The sequence below is a fragment of the Cupressus sempervirens genome, chromosome 6 (genome assembly GCF_028749045.1).
Source record: "Cupressus sempervirens isolate cs-2001-9-10 chromosome 6, ASM2874904v1, whole genome shotgun sequence".
In the NCBI taxonomy this organism is placed as follows: Eukaryota; Viridiplantae; Streptophyta; class Pinopsida; order Cupressales; family Cupressaceae; genus Cupressus; species Cupressus sempervirens.
In genome coordinates, this window is record NC_143123.1 from 476,306,759 (window position 1) to 476,323,286 (window position 16,528).

Here is a 16,528-nt window from a genome sequence, read left to right on the forward strand (position 1 = left end):
AGGCATCAAGATTTAATGTGGTTCACCCAATCCTTGGGCTATGTCCACCAAGCAACAAGTCCAATATTATTACGATCCAATGATTACAACCTGATTACAATCCATAATCCCTTACAACTCAATACCACTACAACAACCAATTTGTGCATTACCACTATAAAATAATCCATAGCCCTAAGACCTTTTATACAAGTATTAAACCACTTTAGGTTTATAACTAATAATTACATGTCAACCCAAAATCATGATAAAATAGGGCCCAAATTTTTTTTCAGGGCGATGCTCTGAACCCAAAACAATTTATGAAGTATGTATAGTACTTTCTTGATTAGTCACCACAAACTAACAATCTCCCACTTGGGGACTAATCAGACTCCACATTAGACAAAAATCTCTCACTTGGAGACTAATCTTGTAGCAATATTGCTACCACATGGGGCTTCCACTGGATCAAACCACCCTAGACTCTGTTATTCTTTTATTCAGTTTCAAGCTAGAAGACCAATTGAAGCTAAATAGTAGTTTAGCTTCTCCCTTGTCACTACCTTTGTAAAAATATCTACTAGATTAGCATATTTATGTATCTTGTCTAGCTTTAACTGTCCATCCTCCAAAATTGACCAAATGAAATGGTACCATAACTATATGTGTTTGGTCTTCGAATGTAGAGCTAAATTCTTTGCAAGATGAATGGTAGTCTGACTATCTATAAAAAATAATTATCCTTCTAAGGGTATCCCAATTCTTCCAAGAAGAATTAAAGCCATATCATCTCCTTGGATACCTCTGTAGTAGCAACATGCTCTACCTCTATAGTGGATAAAGCATTAACCTTCTGTAGCTTAGAAACCCAACTCACAGCTACCCCACCAATAGTAAAGACATAACATGTAGTACTCCACCTAGTATCAGTATCCCCTACCAAATCTAAGTCAACATAGCCCTATAAATTAATAGTAGATCCCCCAAAGTGTAAAAACCTATTGGATGTTCCTCTCAAATATCTAAGAATCCACTTGATTGAATTCATATGCTGAATACTTGGATGACTCATATACCTGCTAATGAATCCCACTACATGTGCAATATTTTGCCTTTTACATACCATAGCATACATCAAGCTTTCTATAGCTGAAGCATAGGGTACCTTGGACATTTTATCCTCTTCTTCTCATGTCTTGGGACACATCTCCTTAGTCAACTTCAAATGACCAGGTAAAGGTGTGTTGACATCTTTTGCATTCTCCATAGAGAAATGTTGCAACACCTTCTCAACATAATCAGCCTAAGAGAGCATCAATTTCATGTTCTTCCTATCTTTGCAAATCTTCATACCAAGGATTTTTTTTTCTACCCCCAAATCCTTTATAGCAAATGCATGTGCTAACTGGCATTTCAGTCCCTTAATATGATCCATGTTAGACCTAGCTACAAGCATATCATCAACATATAAATATAAAATAATGTAGCTATCATCTTCCAACCTCTTAAAGTAAAAACAATGATCTAAATGAAACCTATGATATCCATGCTCATGCATAAAAATATCAAATTTTAGATACCATTATCGAAGTGCTTGCTTCAAGCCATACAAACTTTTTGTCAATTTGCACACTACCTTACCTTTGACCTCAAATCCCTATGGCTAAGCCATATATATCTCTTGATCCAAATCACCATGAAGAAAGATTGTTTTAACATCAAGCTACTCTAAATACAAATTTTCAGTAGCCACAATACTTAAAATAGTATGGATGGTAGTCATTTTAACAATAGGAGAAAATATTTCATCAAAATCAATTCCCTTTTTCTATGCAAATCCTTTTATGACTAACCTAGCTTTAATTCTTTTCTTACCTCCTTCCTCTTCTTTCAACCTATAAACCCACTTATTCTATGAAGCCTTTTTACTTGCAAGCAACTTGCATAAATCCCATGTCTTATCCTTCAAAAAAGAGTCCATTTGGTCTTTCATTGTAGACTCCCATTGAATCTTAGTATCCACCTGCACAACTTCATCATAACATTTAGGTTCACCAGCATTTGTTAATAAAATAGAATACAAAGAGAGAGAAAATCTTTCTGGAGGTCTAATTTTCCTTGTTGATCATCTAACATTGACTAGTGTGTGTGGTATTTGTTGTTGCAACTATTGTGCATCATGAGGAATCCCTGGAACATCATCTTTTAGAGTATCATCCAACACTACATAATCATCTTCTTTCTTCTCATGTGGTTGCAATAGATATTTGTACAACACTTTCTCATTGAATATGACATCCCTACTTCTTAGAATTTTATGATTTTGAAAATCCCAAAGCCTATAACCAAATTCATTAATGCAATATCCAACAAATACACATTTCTGTGACTTAGCTTCCAGCTTGGTTCTATTTTCAAAATCTATATGAACAAAAGCTTCACAATTGAACTTCTTGAGAAAAGAATAACTCACCTTCTCACCAATCCATGCTTCCTCTGGAATACCACAACCCAAAGGAGTAGAGGGACCTCTATTAATCAAATATATATTATTATTGATAGCCTCCACCCACATGTGTAAGGGCAACCCAACATGCAACCTCATGCTCCTTGCATGCTCCATTATAGTCCTACTCATTTGTTTAGCCACTTCACTTTCCTGTGGAGTCCTTGGAATAGTTTTATGTCTACAAATGCCATTAGTGGAGTAATAATCTTCAAATTCATGATTTCAATACTCACTTCCATTATCAAATCTGAGACATTTTAATTTTTTACCAATCTCATTTTCAACCAAGCATTTCCATTTCTTAAAAGTTTGAAATACATCAGATTTCTATCTAAGGAAATAAATCCATACTTTTTTGGTTGCATCATCAATAAATGTAACATAATAATGAGAGCTACCAAGGGAAAATAACTGAGCCAGTCCCCATACATCTATATGCACAAGCTCTAATTTCTCCTTTTTGTTTTCCTTCTTAATCTTCACAAAACTCTCTTTTGTTTTCCATACATGCAACTTTCATGGAAATCTATATTAACACATTTTAGACCAAGTAGAACTTTCTTTTTATGAAGTAATTTCATACCTTTCTCACTCATGTGCCCAAGTCTGTTGTGCCACAACACTGTATCAGAATTTATAGTAGCTATTTGTTCTCCCTACTCAATTGCAGCAACTATTCTTGAACATTCATTTTTCTTTAAAACAAATAAAGTAGAAGGAACAATATGACCTATACAAAGATAAAAGGTGCCTAGTTTCACACCTTTTTCTACTACAAGGGAACCTTTTGAAACCTTCCAATTTATCATTAAAAGAAACTACACAACCCTCATCACCGAGTTTCCCTATTGAAATTAAATTCCTACTTAGCCTTAGAACATGTCTTAGCTCATGTAGTAACCAATGATTCTCATTCTACAACTTAATCTTGATTTTTCCCTTTCCAAAAATATGACAGGGTTCATTATCCCCCAAATAAACAAGTCCAAAATCCCCTTGGACATAATCAATGAAATAACCTCTATGAGATTTAACATGAAATGAAGCACTAGAATCTTAAACCCAGGAATCATCAACACTTTTTAAAGACAAAAGAAAAGCATCCTCTTTAGATTTATTACTTACCACAATTGCATCCTTGTCTCCATCTAGTTTATCTCCTTCATTTTTCTTTCAATTCCAACAATCTTTCTTTTTGTGCCCTAGTTTCCCATAATACCAGTAGTCATTTGGTCCTCTTGATTGAAACCTCCTCCCCTTTGACTTTCCTCTTGACTTCCTACAATTTCTAAAATTACTTCCTCTCTTAGTCATTCTGCCTCTGCTTTGTGCATTCAACAAACTTCCTAATGTAGATCTACTTGAGGTTTTCCTATGAGTTTCCTCACTCAAAACAACACTGATTACATCACCATATTTTAGGTTACTAGATCCAGGAATAGAATTACTCATAACCACTACCAAGCCATTCCAGCTTTTAGGCAAATAACACGAAATCAAGAGAGCCCTAATTTATTCATCAAAATTGATACCCATAGAAGATAACTGACTAGTAATAGTATTAAACTCATTTAAATGGTCTACAATAGATCCACCTTCTACGATTTTCATATTAAATAAATGCTTCATGAGAAATACTTTGTTTGAAGTAGAGGGCTTTTCATACAATTTCACTAGGTTTTGCATCAATTCTTCTAATGTCTTTTATTTTGTAATATTAAATGCTACTAATGGTGTCAAGGATAGCCAAATACTTCCAAGTGCCTTTTTGTCTAAAAGATCTCATTCATCATTTGATATAGATCACTGATTCTTTGTTTTGCCTTCTAATGGCTTTCATAAATCCTTCTGATACAGATAGTCTTCCATTTGTATCTTCCATAACTAAAAGTTCTATCCATTAAACCTATCAACCCTTAGCTTACCCTCATCTACCATAACTCCCACTTAACCATGAGACTCCCACTCAACTATGAAACTTTCTTATAGAGGATATTCGAAAAACAACCTTGCTCTAATACCACTTGTTAGGATTAAACCACATATAGAAAATAACAATTACATGCAAATATAACCAATAACAGAAAATAATAGATCACACAAAAAAGAACACAAGGCAGCAAGTTTTAACATGGTTCACCCAATACTTGGGCTACGTCCACCAAGTAGTAGTTCTAATATTATTATGATCTAGTGATTACAATCTAATTACAATCCATAATCCCTTACAACTCAATACCATCGCAAGAACCAATTTTTTCATCACCATTATAAAATAATCCCTAACCCTAAGCCATTTTATACAAGTATTAAATCACTTTAGGATTATAATTAATAATTACATGTCAACCCAAAATCCTGATAAAATAGGGCCCGGATTTTTTTTGTTGGGTTGATGCCTTGAACCCCAAAAAATTTATGAAGTATGTAGAGTACTTTCCTAATCAGTCACCACAAACTAACAATTTTATTTCATCATTGTGTAGGATATGTTGATTAGTTTATATGTGAAATGTGGGCCTCTGATCCTCACATTCTCTTCAACATGGTCATTACTTGAGGTCATCCTAGAATGCATATGAGATTATTCATCTGAGTAATCTAATAGTGTGACATGTTTCCTTCTAACTAGAAGGATTTTTCCTTTTCTCTTAGACTAAGAAGTAGGAAAATAGATCTCTAGTACACATGATTTATGTAGCTATATGAAAATGCAATTAATCTAAATGAAATGCAATTTTAATCTAAGAAAAATGAAAAGAAAATTATGCTATATGAATGCATTTTATCTAAATGATGTTAATACTAGGCAATTATGAAAGGTTTGAAAATATTAAGCAAGTATCTATTCTGATAGTAATTTGATGCAATTCAATTCAACCCCTTTAATGAGGAATTGGACACCTCTTAAATAGCATTCTTGAAATCAATCAATGGTCAAGATCAATTAGAATGAATGGTCAAGATCAAAGATGAGATTCAGTGAGGATGGAAGATTCCCTGTGTAGGTGAGGTTAACTAGCTCAGATCCTAAGTGTGATGAAGAGGTAACTAAATTTCACCTGAGTGTGAGAACAAGTTGATTAGGTCAATTCCAATTCAAGAGATAGATTACTCAGAATTCTCATTCCTAAACTAAAGAGAAGATTTGAAAAAAATATTTAATTTAATAAAATAATATATGACCTCATAAATGCATATTTTTAATTAATTGAGTAATTAAACCCAATAATTAAAATGAAGATATTATTAAATTAAATAAATTTAATTCCCTTATACATTAGCTAAAGAAGTAATTTAATTTAATTAAAGTATGAACACTTACAATTAAATTAAATTTTATCGATAGGTTTAATCTAGCTAATTTGAGTCAATATTTAGGAATTAAAAAGAGAGTTGATAATATAGACTAGGGTGTTTTACATCTAACATTTCATCAAGTAGCAATAATCAAAATCAGAATTTCCTAGTAAACTAGGACTTAAGATTGATTAAATAGACCAGAATTGGTTAACATGTGAATGTACCAATTTTAGGGTATTACATTTGCCCCTCTTTGAATGAATGTGCGACTAGTACATTCGATTCAAAGAAATTAGAAGTATGAAGCATAGATCAAGAAATGAGATTGGTTCTAAAATTGATGATACAGAGACTAATTGATAATATTTTTAAGGTTATCTCTAGAATGAAGATTAACCTTAGGGTATCTAGATAGAACACCTAGATACCAAAGTTGATAAGCTTTTTAATGTTATGTTTACACTAAAGCTTAATTTGAAGGAATCTAGATAGAACACCTAGATATTGAAGTTGATAAGATTTTTAAGATTATGTTTAGAATGAAGCTTAACCTTAGGGGATCAAGATAGAACACCTAGATACCAAAATGTGATAGCATTATTCCTAGAATGAGACTCAATCCTCAGGAGTTAGGGTATAGACTATCTAGATACCTGTCCATAAAAAGATGACAAGATTAATCACAATTCATATAATCACCCACAAAACAATGATTGATCCTTAAGAGTTAGAATTTAGAATGTCCCAATATCTGTCCATTGAATAGTGATCAAAAGTAAGAGCCTATAGTTATCTCCAGAATGAAGCTTAACCCTCAGCAAAAATTTGGAATTATCTCTTGAATAGAGCTTAATCCCCTAGAGTCGAAATAGAACACCTAAATAATAGTCCATAAAAGATAACAAGATCTAATCATGAGTCATAGAATCATCCCCAAAATGAGGCTTAATCCTCAAGATTTAAGGTTTATATTGTCCCAATACATGTGCAGTGAACTCTGATAAGGACTACTATAATATGGAATCAACTAATAAAAAGATGATATAGATGACATAGATGCCAAATAGAAGGGAACAAGATGCCTCATGTGATGAGATTTCTTGAGCAATAAAGATGCCCCAAGCGATGAGATGCCCCTAGCGATGAGAACATAAGATTCAGATTAAGTTGAAGCTAGTTTTGAAAGATTCAATGATGTAATCATCCTAGCCCCTTAGGAGAGAAATCAAAGGATGACACACCAGAAATGTGATGCAAAGTAGTATGTCAAGAGATACTGAAGAAATATAAGAGTTAGAAGAATATATAAGAGAGTAGGATGATCTGAAGAAAATTTGGAGTCAATTTGAAGTGATTTTGAGGTCTAAAAGACCAAGTTTCACCAAAGTTGACTTGAGTTGACTTTTTCCAAAAATATTGGAAAATTTGAAGTAAATGTGATTTGAAAAGATTTCAAAATGCACAAAGTATTAGAAAGATGGATTACATAAGTATTTGATTGCGTCAATCCCAAAATTTTAAAATATAATTTTGAGCAGGTTAAGTGTGTCATATTTCAAGTTCAATATCGAATATGGATTCAAAGCAGCCAAATTAGCCAAGGGGTTATTTTCACACCAATTTTATCACTTTGAAAAATTAGGTCAAAACCTATATAAGGGCCCAAAGGGTCATTTTCAATTCATTTGCACTTTTTTCATTTTGTGAAGAAAAGAGCTTTGAGGTGAAAATGGTGGTCCCCTTGTCTTCACACCAATTTAACTGCTCCCAATGACATGACCAACTAACAGACTATGGGCATCTAATGAGTAGTCAATAACTTTTCTTTGCATTTAATTTTTCATTCTTTTTGGGGTTTTTTTTCATGTTTTTAGGATTTTTAATTGTTCATTGTGTTGGTTCTTGCATGAGGATGTCTCTCCTCGCGTAGGCCTAATCTCTTCTCATGTAAAGAAGTACCAAGCATGTACTTCTTCACTAGGAATAATGGGTTTTATCACTTGGTAAATGCCCATGTTTCATGTGAGAAGCCCTAATTTTTGTGCACTTTTTGCTCATAAATTGATCGCCCATCATTTGACAAAGTGTATCCTCATGTGAAGATATGTAATCTCGCATGAGAACTTGCATGTCCGCACAAAATTTTGGTGTTAAATGCATGTTTAAAAATTTGACATTTAATTTTTTGTTGTAATTTTGTGCTTTCTTTCATCTTATTCTTTTACTAGAGGCTAATTGTTTGTATGTTGTGTTTGTGTGTGTAGGTTATGTTTCCCAATGTCAAATTTTGATCCCATTACCTTCCCTATGGAGTTTTGTTATAGTGGCTTGATGATGCTAATATGGCACACATTGATAGACTAGGATTATTATATCTTTGTTATATTCCACTAGTGTTGGTGAATCACAACCTTTTGACTACACTGGTGGACTATTTCTATTTGGAGATAAACACCTTCCATATGCCCCAAGGAGAGATGGTAGTTACTCCAGAGGATATCTATAGGATTCTATAGATCCCATTCCATGGGCTAAGAGCAGTGTATGATACAGTGCTGTAGATCTACATAGAGGCATTGAGGGCCATCTTTGAGGAGGATTTGATCACGTACAGAGCCATTATATGGGAGGAGCTGGTAAAAACCTATGGACACACATAGATTGCCAATGGTGTTTGGGATATTTATTAGCTATTTCTTGATGCCAAATAGAGTTATGCATGGATTGGAGTGTGGATGGGGCCTAATGCTTTAGATGATGCTAGAGACCTCAAAGAGATATGGGTGTGGTCAGTGGATGCTCACTCACATCTTCCATGAGATGCATGATATTTTTTACCATGAGAGGAAGAGCATGGTTATTGGAGTCTGTGTTCTTCAGATATGGGCATGGGAGCACTTGCAAGTTTCTAGACCCATTTTTGCAGATGAGAGGTAGCCCATGGAGCCTTACATTTTTACATATAGAGGCCAGCTTATCCAGATGGCTCTAGGGAAGACTAAGTAATGGAGAGGCCATTTAGATGACTTGGTAGCAGTGGTGTGGTGACCCTAGAGAGAGATAAAGGATTGGGATGATGCAACCTAGGAGCTAGGACATATGTTTCCTTCTCAACCACTGATAGGTTGCTCAGTGTAGATCATGGAGAGATTCCCATTGACTCACATGTGGCAACAATATGGGTGGCCATAGGATATATCATAAGAGTACTATTCTTACATGTGGTTGGTGATAGATTTGGACCATGGATGGTTCCTAAGATTAGATCCTAGTAGATTGATGATAGATGTACAAAACTTGGTTGTGACATAGTGGGATTACCTGCTAGTAGTGTAGATGCTCAAAAATGTTTCACATCTATAGTTTCATCACATCTTCATACTAATTCACCCCATTGTCTCATTCCACCAACTCTAATCTTTTGGCCAACTTGATCATATCTCAACAATGTCTATCATCATTTGTATCCTCTTTTACATCAATTTTAAATCATTTTGAAACCATTTCATCATCATCAAAAGTCACATCAAATCAACTCAGAATTACTCCAAATCAAATTAAAATCACCTAGAATCAATCTAGATCAACCTAGAACATGTCAAAAATTCCAAATCTATCATCATTAGTCCAACCCTAGAAATTTTCACGGTTCTTAGCACCTCAAAAACCTATCAATCTAACCTTAGTACTATCATGACTCTAAGTGCTAGGTCAAATTGTCATTCTTGTCATTTGATTATCGACATTGTTGAGTCCCTTTGTGTCAGATCATGACATCATAAAACCATATTAATAACATTGATAGTGTCCATTAATGTTATTATGATCAACCATATTAATCAATCTTGTTCCTATAGCATTTATGATGTCAGTTAAGTGTTACATGTCCTTAATTCATTTCATGTGTCCTTGGTGTAGACACCTAAATTTGATTACACCGCTTTGGTAATCCTATTTAGTTATATCTAAATGCATCATTAATTAAATTCTTATTTAATTAATCCTTTGCCATCCCCTAGCTGATTAATTTAATTAATCATCTATAGTACTAATTGATAAATCAAATAACCTATTATTTATCAATTAATCCTATTCTTCTATCTAATTCCAAAATCCTCATTTATTAAATAAATCTATTTGATAAATAAAACCCCCAAATCTAATAACCCCTAAACTATCTCTAAACCCCCTTTTTAACCTAATCCACCCCATCCACCCATACTAAACAATCTTAGCCACTAACTCACCCACCCTCATGAATGCCATCCACTTGAAAATATCTAACAAGCCTAATCTAATCCTAAATCACCTCTAATTCACCCCCCTAACCTTGTCACATTCCCTAAGTAAGCTTAAGACTTTTCTAAGCCAAGAAAAGTCAACAATCTAAACTCCCTCCAAAATATCCCAACCACTAAGCTTTGAATGCTCTTACAAAGGCCATAAAGACTCTTACAAGCCCATTCATTGCTCTTACAAGCCATTATGAAGGGTCTTTATGAAGATATTATCCCTTGAGTCTCCTTTATTGACTCATCCATCCCCTTGCCTCCATCCACTCACCCTATGACATGTTTCACTCCCTGATTGGTGCTAAACAAGCACAATCCATGTGCTCCCCTTTGAGTGCATCCTAGCCCTCCTTAAGCTTTCATCTCTCCTTGCATCTTAACCCTCCATCCCTCAAGCCCTTAGCCCTTAGCTTTCATCTCTCCTTAAGAACAGTATCGCCCCATTGCAGTACATCTGATAAAGCACTTCCACCATTTTTTGCAAGCAAAAAGTATCCTCAGCTAGTTCAAATGCTCAATCGATGGCATTATCAAGGTCAAGGTTTAGGACCACAAGAGCAAGGAATCAAAACACTTATTATTGCACAAAAGAATCCAAGATTTCATGGTCTTGGATATGTATCCAAAGGCTCACCATCTAAGAGTGTTGGTATACGCCATCCCCAAACCAAGCCTATCTCTAGGCCCACCATGCCACCCTCTCATCACTCCTTCAAGAAATTTTATGTCATCCCTCCTCCACCATCCTTGCAACCCAAAACAACCTACCATATCCCCCCTTCATCCGCTAAATCCATTTTGGGTCCCTATATCCCAAAATCTACCATCCTCCATCCTCCTATCAGTCATCATAAAAATCCTATTCCATCCATTCATACGCAAGCTCAAAAAAGGCACATATCAGGGCACATCATCCATCATCATCCCCCTACATGCTCTTCCATATCCTCTTCATCTCACAAAGCTTCTCCTAACCATCTTCCTAAAGCTTACCACATTAATGTGAATGCCAACTTCAAAATGAATAAAGCTAAAAATCCACATCCTATGCAATCATATGTCTATTCTAAAAGACATACTCCAAAAATGAAAAATCCAATCAAAGAATACAAAACAATGCAAAAACCTATGAAAAGAAAATCCAAAACCATGTGGATCCCAAAGAAATTTTTTGAAACCTAATGCATAATGGCATCCACCATTGCTAATCCCCCATCTAGTGACTCATGTCCCCCATCTCCTAACTCCATCTTGGGTGCCTATATCCCCAAGCACACTTCCAAAAATCCACCATCAAGCCAGCATCTACCATCTATCCCCCATATGCTCTTTTCACACCTGTCCCAACGTGTGCCAATGTTGATCCTGCAAGCATCCCCATCTCATGCTCCTTTCTAGCCTTTTCATCCCTCCATCTCCTACCATCAATCTCATCTTATCCAATCTATTACATAAATCACACATCCAGTGTACCAATAGCTAGCAAAAAATTTGAACATTCCAATAGCCAGTGAAAAATCCAAAAAAAAAAAGAAAAAAAAAGGCCAAAAATAGCTGAAGAAAGCCAAAATCATTCCAGCTAAGTCCAAATTCAAAAAGTCAAAAAAAAATAATAAAGAAAAATAAAGAGTCCACTGGTGAAAACTTGGCAATTCAAGCGCCTTGGACAAGTACCATGATGAAAACTTGGCAAACAAGCGTCATGCGTAATCTAGCCATCCCCATCTTAGCCTATCATCCTCATGCTTTTGGTCACATCTTGTCATCCAGCTCCATCTTCCAAATTATCCACCTATCTTTCATCCTCCACCTTTTATCTATCACCATCCACTTATCTTCTACAACCTCACCCCATCATCCTAGCTATTATCCATCTCCCTAGCACCTTTAGCTTTTCCATCCTAGCTTCAATCCTATCACATCCATCATAAGACCTCCTTTTGCATGTCATCTTCTGACTAGGGGCATTGTATTCCTTGGAGATATTGTCTTGTCCATCGTCCCTTGTCATTGGTATCTCTCTCTAGGCTATCCTCATGCAAATCCAATGTCATCCTCTCATTAGCCATTCACTCTAGTGCCATCTATCAGCTCAGCTACCACCAACCTTAGCATTGTCCCCATCCTTGGTCACACATATAACATCATCATTGGATGCATCCTGCCAAATCCGTACCTTTTTCTATCACCCCATCCATAGCTTTCGCATCTTGCACAACATCGAACCATCTCACTATCCTATCATCCTGAGCTTTTGCTTGCTTGTAAATATCTTGGTTAGCTTCAGCTTGTAAATATCTTGGTTAGTCAGCTTGTACATCCTCTTTAGCTTAGTACCATTGTATCTATCTAGCTTTCATGTCAGTTCCTCCTTGATCAACATCTTGCACACATTGCACAACCCTTGGTTAGCTATTCCAATGCATCCTTTAGCTAGATCTCCTATCACCAAAGTGTTATCCTTCTTAGTTTAGCTTGCTAGACACATCACTCATCTAGATCCATCAGCTTAGGTGCTCTCTAATAGATCCTTGTAGGATACAGTGTTCCTCATGTTTGATCTTGGTCTGTTAGTACCTCATCCTACCCATCTCGTTGGCAAACAATTCTCTTTTGGACTTTTGATTTCTTTTGATTTGGAATCTTCCCTTTTGGGTCTTGAAGTATCTTTTCCAAACAATATTTTTGTTCCCTCCTTAAAGTTGCCATGATCTTCCATATCATGGTATACTAAAAATGGGGCAATCTGGGTGTAAGGTCTTGATCAAGTCTTTTGTTTGTTTTTCTTTTCTGCTTGTGGGTTACCCAGTGTCGGTTCCGCTCTGATTCTTTCGAGATTCATGTGTGATGTTGGGGCAATCCTTGCATGTTTGTTTTGAGTCAGTCTATTAGTCCTCTGGAAAGTTGGTGAAAAGGCCTTGATGTCCTTGGTAACCTTGGCAATTAACCAATAGTCCTATAGCAAATCTAGTGCTCAACTACATGGTGGTACTTCTCTTTGAAGTATCCCCCCGCTCAAAAATCTTCAATGGATTCCCTTCATCTCCATTATCCCCCATCCATATCCAAAATCCATCTCTCCTACCCCAACTTATGCATCAGTATCTCTTTGAATCACTCCTCACCTTTAGCTTTAGGGTTCCACAATCCTAGTCTTAGGGATCCACCAATCCAAATCAATCCACCAAGCCTCATCTTTCGAGATCCACAATCCTAGTCCTAGGGATCTCCGAAACCCATCTTTTGCCAATCTGACTCTTTGAAATCCTATTGCATTAGATTTATAATCACCTCATCCATCTCCCTATCTTGGATTTTTTTATAGCACTCCGCTCCTTCATCCTCCCCCCAATCCTGAAAGTCTTAAGCTTTCTTTACTCTTGTGCCTCTGATTCTCCTTTATCATTCTCCCATAGTGAGAGTTTGAGCTAATTTAGCCCCTTCTCTTTGCCAATCTGAGTCTCCTTGCTCATCCTGAATTCTTGTATTTTTCAAGAAGCCGTTGAGCCTCATTTTCTCTCCCTGCCACCTTCTTGAGGGGGCATCTCTACATCTAGTCTCTCCTCTTCTTATCCAAGACTGGGGCAACCATGTTGCGAAAACATCTTCCTCGTGTCTTCTTTATTTGAACTTTTTTGAAATAGTGTTGTCTCAACACTATGTCAAAGAGGGGAAAAATGTAGACACCTAAATTTGATTACACCACTTTGGTAATCCTATTTAGTTATCTCTAAAGGCATCATTAATTAAATTCCTATTTAATTAATTCTTTGCCATCCCCTAGCTGATTAATTTAATTAATCATCTATAGTACTAATTGATAAATCAAATAACCTATTATTTATCAATTAATCCTATTCTTCTATCTAATTCCAAAATCCTCATTTATTAAATAAATCTATTTGATAAATAAAAATCCCAAATCTAAAAACCCCTAAACTATCTCTAAACCCCCTTTTTAACCTAATCCACCCCATCCACCCATACTAAACAAGCTTAGCCACTAACTCACCCACCCTCATGAATGCCATCCACTTGCAAATCTCTAACAAGCCTAATCTAATCCTAAATCACCTCTAATCCCCTCCTAAGCCATTTCATCACAATCCTTGAGTTAAAGTTATAATGCTAGTTTGAGAAACCAAAGCCCTTAACCATACCCTTATGATGCCAAATTGAGACCTCATAAAGCTACCAATTTGCCATTTTCCACCTCCATTGAAGCTAGTTTTGAGAACCTTGAGCATACATACCAAATCTAAGCAAATAGACTCATCCCTAAATCAAGTGACCATCCTCATTGGGAGATCCATTCTATGGCTCATATTCTCATTTGAGGGTTTCACTTTGTCTCTCATATATGTTATGGTTTTTATGCTAGTTAATGCTTTTATTTTTGAATCGATTAGTATTACTTGCTAACATATTTCTGATATACATTTGGCATGTTATCAAATCTTAATCAATCAATCAATTTGAGCATGGCTTTGGTCTACCCATCATCATCTTAGTCAATCTACATTATCGTCAAATTTCATCAAAGGATACTGTCGCACTTATTTGATCAGTTTGGCCAATCATCTACTAACTTTCTCTATAGGATTAAATAACCCATAATTTAATCCTATATAAATTCCAATCATTTTTCCATCTTGAATTACTAATTACTCTTCCTAACTACCCTTCTCAATTAATTAAGTTTATTAATTAATTGATTCATTATTCATGAACCATGGAAATTCTCAATTTCTTAAGTCATATTTTCCACCATTAATTTTGTATTTTATCAAATTCTATTTGTGTGGAATAACATATTTTTAATTCAAATATTCCACATAATATTAACATCACCATGACACATTTGCATGACACATCATGGATCCTCCATTTACACTTGGCTAAGATATGTCATAATCTATATATTCTTATTCCTTACGCATATCTATATTTGGTTTCCATTTCCATAGATTCTTGGCTTTAAGTGGGTTTGAGGTGTCACATGACACATCATAGATCCTATTCCATTTTTAGCCAAGTTTGAATTCCAAGTGTCATATAATCCTACATTTGACATCTTGTGTCATATGTGTCATGGATTCTCAAAGGAATCTCTTTCCAAGTCGCATATCCAAGGTGACAAGTCCAATGCTCTCATCTTTCATGTTGATTATAAAATGGGCATTCTTCCTCTCATTTATGGTCCTTCAAGTCCCTAGGTTCTTAGTCTTTTGTCCTCTCAAGCTAAAATAACATCTTCTAGTATTCTCATAGCATTATCATTACCATAGTCTTTTCTTCCAAATTGTGTGCACCATAGGCAATTGGAGATATATTACATGGAGAAGAAAGGAGGACATGGGAGCTACAAGTGAAAGAGGGAGTTTTAACTTTATGTTTTTCCTCTTGTTTATTTGGCTTTCATGGTAGAATAGAGGGTGTCAATGTATGTTTATTGAGTTTGTGATTTTCTCATTGTATGTTAGACATTAGCCTATTTTTTGGTCCTACAATTGGTGAACCTGATGTGAATATGCTTAACTAACTTGGGTTTCTTGTGTTTGTGCTTGTAGGTGCAAGGAATGAGCTCACTTGGAAGGGTATAATTACTATTTTCACTTCCTTATCATATATATATTAATTAGGGGGTCTAGTAATATGGTTATATGCTCTTGTTTTATGCATTTCTTTAGCTTACTATCCTAGGGTGCACTTGGGATCCCTAAGAGGCAGTTTTAGGGGCCTAAGAGTCACCATATCCCCCATATGTTGTTCCCAAGTCACCAACTACACCCTTTTGGGCCCCAACTATGCCATGGGCATAGTCTATACTATTTGAGCACACTTGGGAGGGTTGAGTTCAAAATTTTATTTTCTGGGTATTGTTTAGGGCCTAATTCCCCATAGTCTACACCTGGTCTCCCAACTACACCCAAAAACTACCAAATGCACCCTTCTAGGCCCCAAGTACACCATGGGTGTAGTTAGCACTATCTGAGTGCACTTGGAGGCATCCTAGATCATTGTAACCTTCAAAGGCATAGTTTTCTCTGTCAGAGCATACTTGGTTCACAAAAAACACATGCTTCACTCAGAATCTACATCTAGGGTTTGTATTTCTTTTTAGGACCTAGATTAGATTTTTTTATTATTGATGGTCTATTTGTAGCATGTGGAAAATTCTAGATTAATACTAATCACTAAAAACTACTAATTCTTGTTTGTAGGATGTTATCGAAGACCCTATGTGCTTGTCCAAACCATGTGTGTGGATTTCCTAGATTAAAAAAAACTTCATTTGGTGCATAAAATGAACTTTTTCTATCCTAATTCACATGTCTAAATTGTTTAAAACCCTAGGAGTTATATGGATGTATCCTCTCCCTTCGCCATTCATGGATCTTAGGTGTAAGAGAAATCTGTGTGACTTCTGCCCACCTTGGAC